The sequence below is a fragment of the Rana temporaria genome, chromosome 1 (assembly GCF_905171775.1).
Source record: "Rana temporaria chromosome 1, aRanTem1.1, whole genome shotgun sequence".
NCBI lineage: Eukaryota > Metazoa > Chordata > Amphibia > Anura > Ranidae > Rana > Rana temporaria.
In genome coordinates, this window is record NC_053489.1 from 142,862,168 (window position 1) to 142,873,970 (window position 11,803).

Here is an 11,803-nt window from a genome sequence, read left to right on the forward strand (position 1 = left end):
GTGCAGTCTTTCCTCCCCCCCGTGCTCCGTGCAGTCTTTCCTCCCCCCCCGTGCTCCGTGCAGTCTTTCCTCCCCCCCCCGTGCTCCGTGCAGTCTTTCCTCCCCCCCCGTGCTCCGTGCAGTCTTTCCTCCCCCCCCCCCGCTCCGTGCAGTCTTCCCTCCCCCCCCCCCCCCCCCGTGCTCCGTGCAGTCTTTCCTCCCCCCCCGTGCTCCGTGCAGTCTTTCCTCCCCCCCCGTGCTCCGTGCAGTCTTTCCTCCCCCCCCGTGCTCCGTGCAGTCTTTCCTCCCCCCCCCGTGCTCCGTGCAGTCTTTCCTCCCCCCCCGTGCTCCGTGCAGTCTTTCCTCCCCCCCCCCCCCCGCTCCGTGCAGTCTTCCCTCCCCCCCCCCCCCCCGTGCTCCGTGCAGTCTTTCCTCCCCCCCCGTGCTCCGTGCAGTCTTTCCTCCCCCCCCCGTGCTCCGTGCAGTCTTTCCTCCCCCCCCGTGCTCCGTGCAGTCTTTCCTCCCCCCCCCCGTGCTCCGTGCAGTCTTTCCTCCCCCCCCGTGCTCCGTGCAGTCTTTCCTCCCCCCCCCCCCCGCTCCGTGCAGTCTTCCCTCCCCCCCCCCCCCCCCGTGCTCCGTGCAGTCTTTCCTCCCCCCCCGTGCTCCGTGCAGTCTTTCCCCCCCCCCCCCGTGCTCCGTGCAGTCTTTCCTCCCCCCCCGTGCTCCGTGCAGTCTTTCCTCCCCCCCGTGCTCCGTGCAGTCTTTCCTCCCCCCGTGCTCCGTGCAGTCTTTCCTCCCCCCCGTGCTCCGTGCAGTCTTTCCTCCCCCCCCGTGCAGTCTTTCCCCCCCCCTCCTCCGTGCAGTCTTTTCTCCCCTCCCGTGCAGTCTTTCCTCCCCTCCCGTGCTCCGTGCAGTCTTTCCCCCCCCCCCCGTCCTTGCTGCTCTTCTCTCCCCCCCCCCCCCCCCCCGTGCCGCTCTTCCCCTCAATTTGTGAGGATGGAGAGCGGAGGTAGGAGCTGCTAAATCCGGCTCCTACCTTTTCCGAATGGACAGAGTCAGTGATCTTTTAAGACCCCTGATATCTCACCAAAGACCCCCAACAGGGCTGATAAAAAAAAAAAATTGCAATAAATGTTTTTATAAAAAATAAAATGTAAATAAAAACAAACAAAAAAACAAACACACTGACAATTCACCCCCCCCCCCCCCCCCAAAAAAAAATCACTGTAAAAAAAAAAAAAAAAATATATAAAAAAAATACCGCCACTGTCACATGACATTAAAAAAAAAAGTATCGGTATTGGCGAGTACTTGAAAAAAAGTATCGGTACTTGTACTCGGTCTCAAAAAAGTGGTATCGGGACAACCCTAGTAATCAGTGCATTTTTATAGCGCTGATCGCTGCGTAAATGCCAATGGTCCCAAAAAAGTGTCAAAAGTCTCCGATCTGTCCTTTGCATTGTCGCAGTACAGCTAAAAATCGCAGATCACCACCATTACTAGTAAAAAAAATAATAATAATAAGGCCATAAAAGTGCCAAACATCTTTCCCATAGTTTGCAGACACTATAACTTTTGCGCAAACCAATCAATATATGCTTATTGCGATTTTTTTTTTACCAAAAATATGTGGCTGGGCTGTGTGAATACCAGAACAGAAAGGACAGAAAAACGAATCTTATATTATCTATGCATTTAGTTGTTCAGCTTTAAGAATTTCTAAATATTAAAAATATTTGCTAAAACTTGAGAAGTACTAATGTGCAAAGCAGCATTCCTCCCTCTACTCTTCCCATACCCATGAATAGACTTGTATCTGATACAGTTCATGCCCATTGATCGGATAGTGTCAAGTCACTTTGTCTCTCACACAAAAGTATAAACACTGGCAGCTTTCCCGCAGAAATAGAACAACCGCGGACTGAAAACATCTAGGGCGCGTTTGGGTAAATTTGAAACGAAATCTGCGGTCACGTTATACAACCTGATATGTATCCTGTAACAAGCAGAAAGGATATCTGCCATCATGTCCTACTTCCTGACAAATAGAGATCTGCTTTCATGTGAGGCTCTGATGAAGGAGGCTCAGATGTTCTTTCCTTGTTGTAATGCAGGAATAATGGCACAAAAAGAACTGCAAGATCAAAAGGCGTGCCAATAGTACAAATTATAGACAATTATTTTTCATCAGGTTTAAGGTTTTTATGCAAGTTAAAGCGGGGGTTCACCCTTAGAGGGCACTTTTTCCCCCTAGATGGATGCTCGTTTTCTCTAGGGGAATCGGCTATTTGTTTTAAAATATGTGCAGTACTTACCCGTTTACGAGATGCATCCTCTCCGTCGCTTCCGGGTATGGGCTGCGGGAATGGGCGTTCCTTCTTGATTGACAGTCTTCCGAGAGGCTTCCGACGGTCGCATCCATCGCGTCACGATTTTCCGAAAGAAGCCGAACGTCGGTGCGCAGGCGCAGTATAGAGCCGCACCGACGTTCGGCTTCTTTCGGCTACGAGTGACGCGATGGATGCGACCGTCGGAAGCCTCTCGGAAGACTGTCAATCAAGAAGGAACGCCCGCTCCCGAAGACCCATACCCGGAAGCGACGGAGAAGATGCATCTCGAAAACGGGTAAGTACTGCTCATATTTTAATACAAATAGCCGATTCCCCTAGACCGAACGAGCAGGAAGCTAAGGGGAGAATTTTTTTTTTTTAATAAATGGGTGAACTCCCGCTTTAAAGGGGCTGTAAAGGTTTGTTTTTTATTTTCTAAATAGGTTACTTTAAGCTAGTGCATTGTTGGTTCACTTGCCCTTTCCTTCCATTTCCCTTCTAAATGTTTTTTTTCTTTGTCTGAATTTCTCACTTCCTGTTTCTCCTCAGTAAGGTGGTCAGTAAGCTGTTCTAAATGACTTTCCACCGCTCGGATGATGGTGGAAAGCTTACTGAGGAGAAACAGGGAGTGAGAAATTCAGACAAAGAAAAAAAAACATTTAGAAGGGAAATCGAAGGAAAAGGTAAGTGAACCAACAATGTACTAGCTTAAAGGAACATATTTAGAAAATAAAACATGAACCTTTACAACCCCTTTAAAGCGGATGTGCCACTAAAAAAATATATTAAAAGCCAGCAGCTACAAATACTGCAGCTGCTGACTTTTAATATAAGGACACTTACCTGTCCTGGAGTCCAGCGCCGATCGCAGCAGATGATGAGCCGATCGCTCGTCACCCTGCTGCTCCCCCCTCCATCCACGGTGAGGGAACCAGGAAGTGAAGCGCTCCGGCTTCACTGCCCGGTTCCCTACGGCGCATTCGCGAGTCGCGCTGCGCCCGCCGATTGGCTCCCGCTGTGTGCTGGGAGCCGAGTGTTCCCAGCATACAACGGGGGACGGACGGGAAGCAAGGGAAAAACCCGTCTTTTTCCCGCATCGTAGGGCCGGAAGTGGGTGCAGATACCTGTCTGTAGACAGGTATCTGCACCCCCCTCCCCCCTGAAAGGTGTCAAATGTGACACCGGAGGGGGGGAGGGTGCCGATCAGCGGAACTCCACTTTAGAGTGGAGATCCGCTTTAAGGTATAACTGAATCCAAGAACAAAAAAAAAAAACATATTGAAGCATATCCTTAGGGGTGCTGGCTGCATTAAGGTATAGTTATTTTAATTTTTTTCAAGCTAAGAACATTTTCAGCAAGTACAGAACATACCTGTTGATCTTGCCAGAAATGCAGTGTCCTTGTCACTTCCTGTGAACTGCACTGAAGAATATCTTCTTCCTAGCTATCACCTGTAAACTATCAATTGTCCTACTCCCCCATGTAAATGAAGGAGACACAAACTTATTTGTGGTCAAAATGCGGCAAGCTTCGTGCCAAATATGGGTGTGGTCAAATTAGCAGTAGGAGGGGATTAAGGGTTATAGGTAAACAAAACCCGGCCTTGCTTGTACCTACAAAACATACTTTGATTGGTGTGCCACAAGCAAGAATCTCAAAGACACATACAAACCTCAGCACAATCATAAAAAAATAAAAAAGAAGAAAAAAAGCTTCCATTACCTATGGTTTTGCTCACACTGAAAATAAACAAAGAGCGGATCTTAAAATAGAACTTCATTAAAGGGGTAGTAAAGAGATTTTTTTTTCTTTTTAAATAACAAACATGTTATACTTACCTCCACTGTGCAGCTCGTTTTGCACAGAGTGGCCCTGATCCGTGTCTTCTGGGGTCCCTCAACGGCTGTCTCTGGATCTGCACGCAAGAACTTTCAACCCTAATGCGAGCGCTCTCCCGTGATACAGCCGGCGGCTATAGTTGCTCACTGTATCACTCGGGCCCGCCCCTGGCGCTCCGCATCATTGGATGTGATTGACAGCAGCGCCTTCTGGCGCACCTCATCATTGAATGTGATTGACAGCAGCGCGAGCCAATGGCTGCGCTGCTTTCAATCCATCCACTCTAGCCAATCAACGACCAGGCTGAGCGGCGAAGAGGATGTCGGGGGTGAGCGCCGCAGGTGAACGTGCTCAGGTAAGTAAAACGGGGGGACTGGTGGGCCAGTATTGTCGGATGTTTTTTTTACCTTAATGCATAGGATGCATTAAGGTGAAAAAACGTTTACCTTTAAGTGATTATACATGACTTTGTTTCTGAACTTATTTTATTTGATTTCTTTGTATGTTTGGATTGCATGGGTTGTTACCAATCAGTGGTAAGTATATATATATATATATATATATATATATATATATATATATATATAAAATTTTCTTCATTCTCTCCTGAGACCCAGTCTGAGTGGCAACTTTGCTGACTCCACAAGATCAATAGCCACTGTAAACTCTGAGGGCAAAACTAAAACGTACTTCTAGAAAGCAGAGGCTGGGAGTATCTAACTAGAGTTGTACTAAAATAAAAAGTAGAGAGAGGAACATACAGAAAAAGAGTCTAGTGCAGTGATGGCGAACCTTGGCATCCCAGATGTTTTGGAACTACATTTCCCATGATGCCCATGCACTCTGCGGTTTAGTTGAGCATCATGGGAAATGTAGTTCCAAAACATCTGGGGTGCCAAGGTTCGCCATCACTGGTTTAGTGTCGCTGACCATAGTGCTGCTAAGTAATGTTTTCTATAGCTGATGACAGCCCGTGACAGTTTTTCTAAGTTTTCTGATCAAAGTCAGTGCCAATGTTGCCAGTCACAGCCAGTACTAGTGTTTCAGTTTGTTTATTCCAGTCAGCACCATTGCTTCCAGTCTGATGATCACAGCCAGTGCAGGTGTTTTCAGTGTTGCTGACTGCAACCAGTGATAGTGTTTCCAGTGTTGCTGATCAAAGCAAGCTAAAAACAGAAAAGTTGTCTGTATCGAGGAGCCCCTCACCCACTTTAAAGGCAAACATAATAAAGCAGTTTGTCCCCAGTACAAATGCCAGGTATGGGGTCAGCAAGTCTGCGCTATGAACTTTTGGCAATTAAATAGAAAGATAAATAGGATGTTTATATCCTTTCATTTATTCCCCCAGATACCTAAATGCTAATTTAGGAAAGTGGTAGTTGAGTCCAAAACCCACTCTGCATTCATGAGTATAATCTGCATATGGGAGGAGTAAAGGCCCTACCTGGCAACTCGAAGATCAAGTACTGGTACAAAAAGGTGTCCATCTATTTATTTTACTTGGCCATCTGCAATTTATAAATATGCAGCAAGACCTGGCTCCTTTCCAAGATATCATGAGGAAATCATACCAGTCTTAATTTACCACAAGAACCCTGATCATGAAAAACTTCAATATGAAGCAGTCAGTACATATGCCCCAACTTTTTGAGATGGGAATGAGGGACACCCTATTAGCAAATGTACATAGGCATAGGACACACCCCTGCCACGCCCACTTAAAGAATTATACGTAAAAAAAAATAAGATTAGTTAACCCACAAGTGCTTTTTTTTTTACTACTATTATTCCTTTATACTGGTTTTGAAATTTACAAATGTGCAATTAAGAAATTGGATGAAAGGTTTATTAGCACATGGGAAAAAAAATTTGAAAGAAAAAGTGCATTTTATATACAACTATATGGATCAGACCAAAATGAGGGACAAATGAGGGGCATTGTTGCAAATCAGGAACATTTAGGAACTATGCAGTAGGCTGGGCTGGTCGGTAAGTAAGCTCAGTTTTTTCCTTGGATTTATCCTTGGCCCCGTTTATACCTTATGTCACCCTCCAATGCTGCTTACTGCGATGGCCATCTATAGGTGGGGGCAGTGGTTTTTTTTTTTGTATAATTCTAAGTATGTCCACACTGAGTGTGAGAAATATCCTATTAAAATGTATATTTTATTTATTACAGGTGCTTTTATAGTACCATCAATTTACGCAGGACTTTACATATATATTATACATTCTCATTATCCCCGCCCTCAAGGAGCTTACAATCTAAGGTCCCTAACTCACATTAATACTGTACATACACACACATACTAGGGCCATTTTAGACAGGAACCAATTAACCTACCAGCATGTCTTTGGAGTGTGGGAGGAAACCAGAGTACCTAGAGGAAACCCACAGGCCTAAGGAGAACATGCAGGTAGTGCTATGAGTTCGGATTTGAAACATCGACCCTAGGGCTGCCAGGTGGCAGTGCTAACCACTTAGTGACTGTGCTGCCCATTTAACCACTTCCATACCAGGCACGAATACACCTTCCCGCCCAAGCCAATTTTCAGCTTTCAGCACTGTCGCACTTTGAATGGCAATTGCGCGGTCGTGCTACACTGTACCCAAACAAAACTGGCGTCCTTTTTTCCCCACAAATAGAGCTTTCTTTTGGTGGTATTTGATCACCTCTGCGATTTTTTTTTTGTGCGCAACAACTAAAAAAAGACTGAAAATTTTGAAAAAAAAATATGTTTTTATTTTTTTCTGTTAATTTTTTTGTAAATAAGTACGTTTTCTTTCAATTACGGGCACTGATATGGCGGCACTGATGGGCACCGATGAGATGGCACTGATGGGCATCGATGAGGTAGTACTGACGGGCACAGATGAGGTGGCACTGATTGGCGGCGCTTGTATGCGGCACTGATGGGCACACATAGGCGGCACTGATGGGCACACATAGGCGGCACTGATGGGCACACATAGGCGGCACTGATGGGCACACATAGGCGGCACTGATGGGCACTCATGGGCGGCACTGATGGGCGGCACTGGGCACTCATAGGCGGCACAGATAGGCACTCATGGGCGGCACTTATGGGTGGCACTGATGGCTACTTATGGGTGGCACAGATGGGCACTGATAGGTGGGCACTGGGCATGGATGGGCACTGTGGGGTGGCACTGATGGACACTGTAGGGTGGCACTGATGGACAATGTGGGGTGGCACTGATGGACACTGGGGCGGCACTGATTTAGCTATGTTGCCAGTCAGTGCCCATTTGTGGGCACTGATTGGCATCATTTTTTTTTAATGCTTATTTTTTTATTTTTTTTTACAGAGTTTTTTTTTTTTTTTTTTACAGACTTTTTTTTTACAGACTTTTTTTTTATTTTTTTGCCCACCCTGGTGGTCCAGGGTGGGCTTCCCTGGTGGTCCATGTGGCGATCCGAGGGGGGGCTGCGCTGATAAACAATCAGCGCGAGCCCCCCCCTGTCAGGAGAGCCGCAGATCGGCTCTCCTCTACTCGCGTCTGTCAGACGCGAGTGAGGAAGAGCCGACAACGGCTTTTCCTGTTTACATCGTGAACAGCCGTGATTCGACACGGCTGATCACGTGGTAAAGAGTCTCCGTGAGAGACTCTTTACCGAGATCGGTGTTGCGGGGTGTCAGACTGACACCCCGCAACAACGATCGCCGCGATGCGCGCCCCCGGGGGCGCGCAGCGGCTCAGAATCCTGAGGACGTCATATGACGTCCGGTCAGGATCAGACAACCACTTTGCCGCCGTCAATATGTCATTGGCGGGCGGCAAGTGGTTAACTTTCTTTTGGCATTTTATAAAAACTTGTGGCAAAAAATGAAATCTAAAAAAAAACTCCCCATGTCTTTTAGCAAATACCTTGGAGTGTCTGCTTTCCACAAATGGGTAATTTTGTGAGTATTTCTAATGTCCTAGCACTTCAGGGACTGAAAAATGTGATAGGTAATCGGGAAATTGGCTACAAAATGTATGACCCGCGAAAGCCTGAAGATGATCCTTGGATTTTGGGCCTCTTCATTTAGCTAAACAGCGAAAAAGTCTCACTCGTGCTTTCCCTATACTAAGGAGTAGTAGCAGAATGTGTTTTGGAGTGTACTTTTAAGTATGCCCTTGCTGTGTGTGATACATAAAACTTTCCAAAACTAGATAATTGTGGGGATGTTTGTACTGTTCTAGTATTTTAGGGTTCTCATGACATGTGATAAGCAGCCAGATTTTTAAAGGGGTTGTAAAGTTTTTTTTTCTAAATAGGTTCCTTTAAGCTAGTGCATTGTTGGTTCACTTACCTTTTCCTTCAATTTCCCCTGTCTGAATTTCTCACTTCCTGTTCCTCCTCAGTAAGCTGTTCTGGCTGACTAGCACCCAGCCAGAACAACTCGGATGATGGGGGCAAGCTTACCGAGGAGAAACAGGAAGTGAGAAATTCAGACAAAGAAAAAGAACATTTAGAAGGGAAATCGAAGGAAAAGTTAAGTAAACCAACAATGCATTAGCTTAAAGGAACCAATTTAGAAAATAAAAAACAAACTTTTACAACCCCTTTAAGGTTATATACAGTATATGTAGACTCTAAAGCCTTGTACACACGATCAGTCCATCCGATAAGAACGGTCTGAAGGACCGTTGTCATCGGTTAACCGATGAAGCTGACTGATGGTCCGTCGCGCCCACACACCATCGGTTAAATAACCGATCGTGTCAGAACGCGGTGACGTAAAACACGACGTGCTGAAAAAAAACGAAGTTCAATGCTTCCAAGCATGCGTCGACTTGATTCTGAGCATGCGTGGATTTTTAACTGATGGTTGTGCCTACTAACGATCGGTTTTGACCTATTGGTTAGGAATCTATCGGTTAAATTTAAAGCAAGTTTGCTTTTTTTTAAACCGATGGTTAAATAACCTATGGGGCCCACACACGATCGGTTTTGACCGATGAAAATGGTCCATCAGACCGTTGTCCTCTGGTTAACCTATCGTGTGTACGAGGCCTGAAAAGCAGTATACTCTTTTTGTTCTAAATTTATCAAGAAAGACTATTTATTTGATATATTTTATAACAGCCCAGTAGTTATTAAATACAACCAAAAGGAAAGCTCTGTCTAAAAAAAAGATATATATACATAAAATGTTATTAAGTTGGGTACGCTATTGCATGACCAAACAATTGTCAAACTATCACAGCACTGAAAACTAGGATGGAACTGAAGAGGTGTTAAATAATGGTATTGAGATGGGTAAGCCAATCTCTTTAACTTGTCAGCAACAAAACCTAAATGTGTATTGCCAATATTAAACATGGGCATTGGTATGGTGCTGCTTAAAGTAGAACTCAAAAATTGGATAAAAATGAGATCCACAAATCTGTTTTTGCTGCAATATTCATCTTAATGTTGGAGCTTTCCTCCATAGTCGGTAGCTGTCCTCAGTCACATGACCAGCATTATTCAAACTCGCCTTGTCTGAGCCCAGGTCATCATGAACCCATCCTAATCTGTGACTGGATAATGAAAGGAAAAGCAGCACAGTGATTAGCCTATCCCTCAGTCACTCTGCTTTCTCTTCCGATCAGTATGCTTCTTATCACTGGCACTTATCACTGGCAATCAGTGGCAATGCTAGGGGGGGGGAGGGGGTGACACCTTTCCAAGGGAGGCGGAGGATCCTGGAGACTGGGGTCTTTAGCCAGAACCACGCTCGCCCTGAGCGAGACTCCTCACTCTCACTCCTGCTGCCTTCTTTCATTATACACAAGTACGCCACGGCCACCCGGAGAGTGACAGTCTGAGCAACTCTCCGGGTACCTGAGGGGGGGGGTCTGCACAGATTGAGGGGGGTTTATCCTGAGGGGGTCTGCACTGATGGAGGGGGGTCTGCACTGATGGAGGGACACAAGTACGCCACGGCCGCCCGGAGAGTGACAGTCTGAGCAACTCTCCGGGTACCTGAGGGGGGCGCGTCTGCACAGATAGAGGGGGGTTTATCCCTGAGGGGGGTCTGCACTGATGGAGGAGGGTTTATCCTGAGGGGGTCTGCACTGATGGAGGGGGGGTTTATCCTGAGGGGGGTCTACACTGATGGAGGGAGGGTCTGTACTAATAGAAGGGGGTGGTTATCCTGAGGATGGTCTGCACTGATGGAGGAGGGTTTATCCTAAAGGGGGTCTGCACTGATGGAGGGGGGGGGGGTTTATCCTGAGGGGGGGTCTACACTGATGGAGGGAGGGTCTGTACTAATAGAAGGGGGTGGTTATCCTGAGGATGGTCTGCACTGATGGAGTGGGTTTTTTTCTGAGTAGGGGTCTGTACTGATGGAGGGGGGGGTTTATCCTGAGGGGGGTCTGTACTGACAGCATGTTTCACCGTACCGGGTGACACCAACCCTAGTGACGCCACGGCATGAACGGACTGGCTCATTGTACTTTTTTTCTCTCACACTGCAGTCGTGTTGTACAGGGACTGTACGAGTCAGATACCTGGTACTCACATTGCTTGCCTTTAAAAAAAAAAACATTTAATGATATACGAAAGATTACAGATCTGTGTCTAGAGTTAAGCTATAAATGATTTGAGGAAAGTTATGTTTTTTTCGCGCTCTAATGGAAAGGACGATTTTATGAGGAACTGATGAAAAGACATAATGTTTCCTTTTCAGTTATAGAGCAGTTAATAGGTTAAGAGTCTGGCATTCTGCTTTCTTCTCTTATACTTCCTCTTGTTGCAATTGGAAAATAATAGGAGAGCAATCAATCTGCAAGTCCATAGCCTAACAGCCTGTGGACTTGTCTGTGGCGTGGCGTGCCCCCCCCCCCCCCTCATTGCACTATATTAACCTACAGCACAGCTTATGCATAGCCAGCTAAGGCTAGCATCTTAATAAAGGCCCATGCCCCTGATTATGTCACACTGATAAAACACATTGGACAGAGCCCTGGGAAGACTTAAAGGGGTTGTAAAGGTTTGTGTTAATGCATCCTATGCATTAAGGTGAAAACGCCTGGCAATGACGGGCCCCCTTGTTTACTTACCTGAGCCCGTTCACCTGCTATGTGCATCCTCTTCTCTATGGAGTCTGGCTGTTGATTGGATAGATTGATAGCAGCGCAGCCATTGGCTTACGCTGCTGTCAATCACATCCAATGACGCGGCCGCTGGGGGGCGAGACCGAGTCATACACTCTAACTATGGACACTGCGTCCATAGACACAGTCTATCGTGTATGACAGGAAGCGCGCCCGCAACATAACCCCCTCGGGGTAGAGCTTTCCAGAGAGGTTAGCTATTGAGGGGAGGAGCCGAGACAGACGCGAGGGACCCGAGAACAGCAGGATCGGGGCCACTCTGTGCAAAACTAACTGCACAGTGGAGGCAAGTATGACATGTTTGTTATTTAAAAAAAATAACTAACTTTAAAATCTTTTTAAAAATAACTTTAAAAAAAATCTATTTCCTTTATCTGCATTTCCAGGAGCATGTAATATTTTTTTTTATGGGTTGAGAAGAAGGGCCCAGGTTTGTGCCAAGGCTCCTTACCTTTCCTAGACTGCGGCAGGAAGGTACTCCCCCCCCCCCCCCCCCATGAGACCCTTAATGATGTTATCCAGACCAGAGCAGCCCCAAAC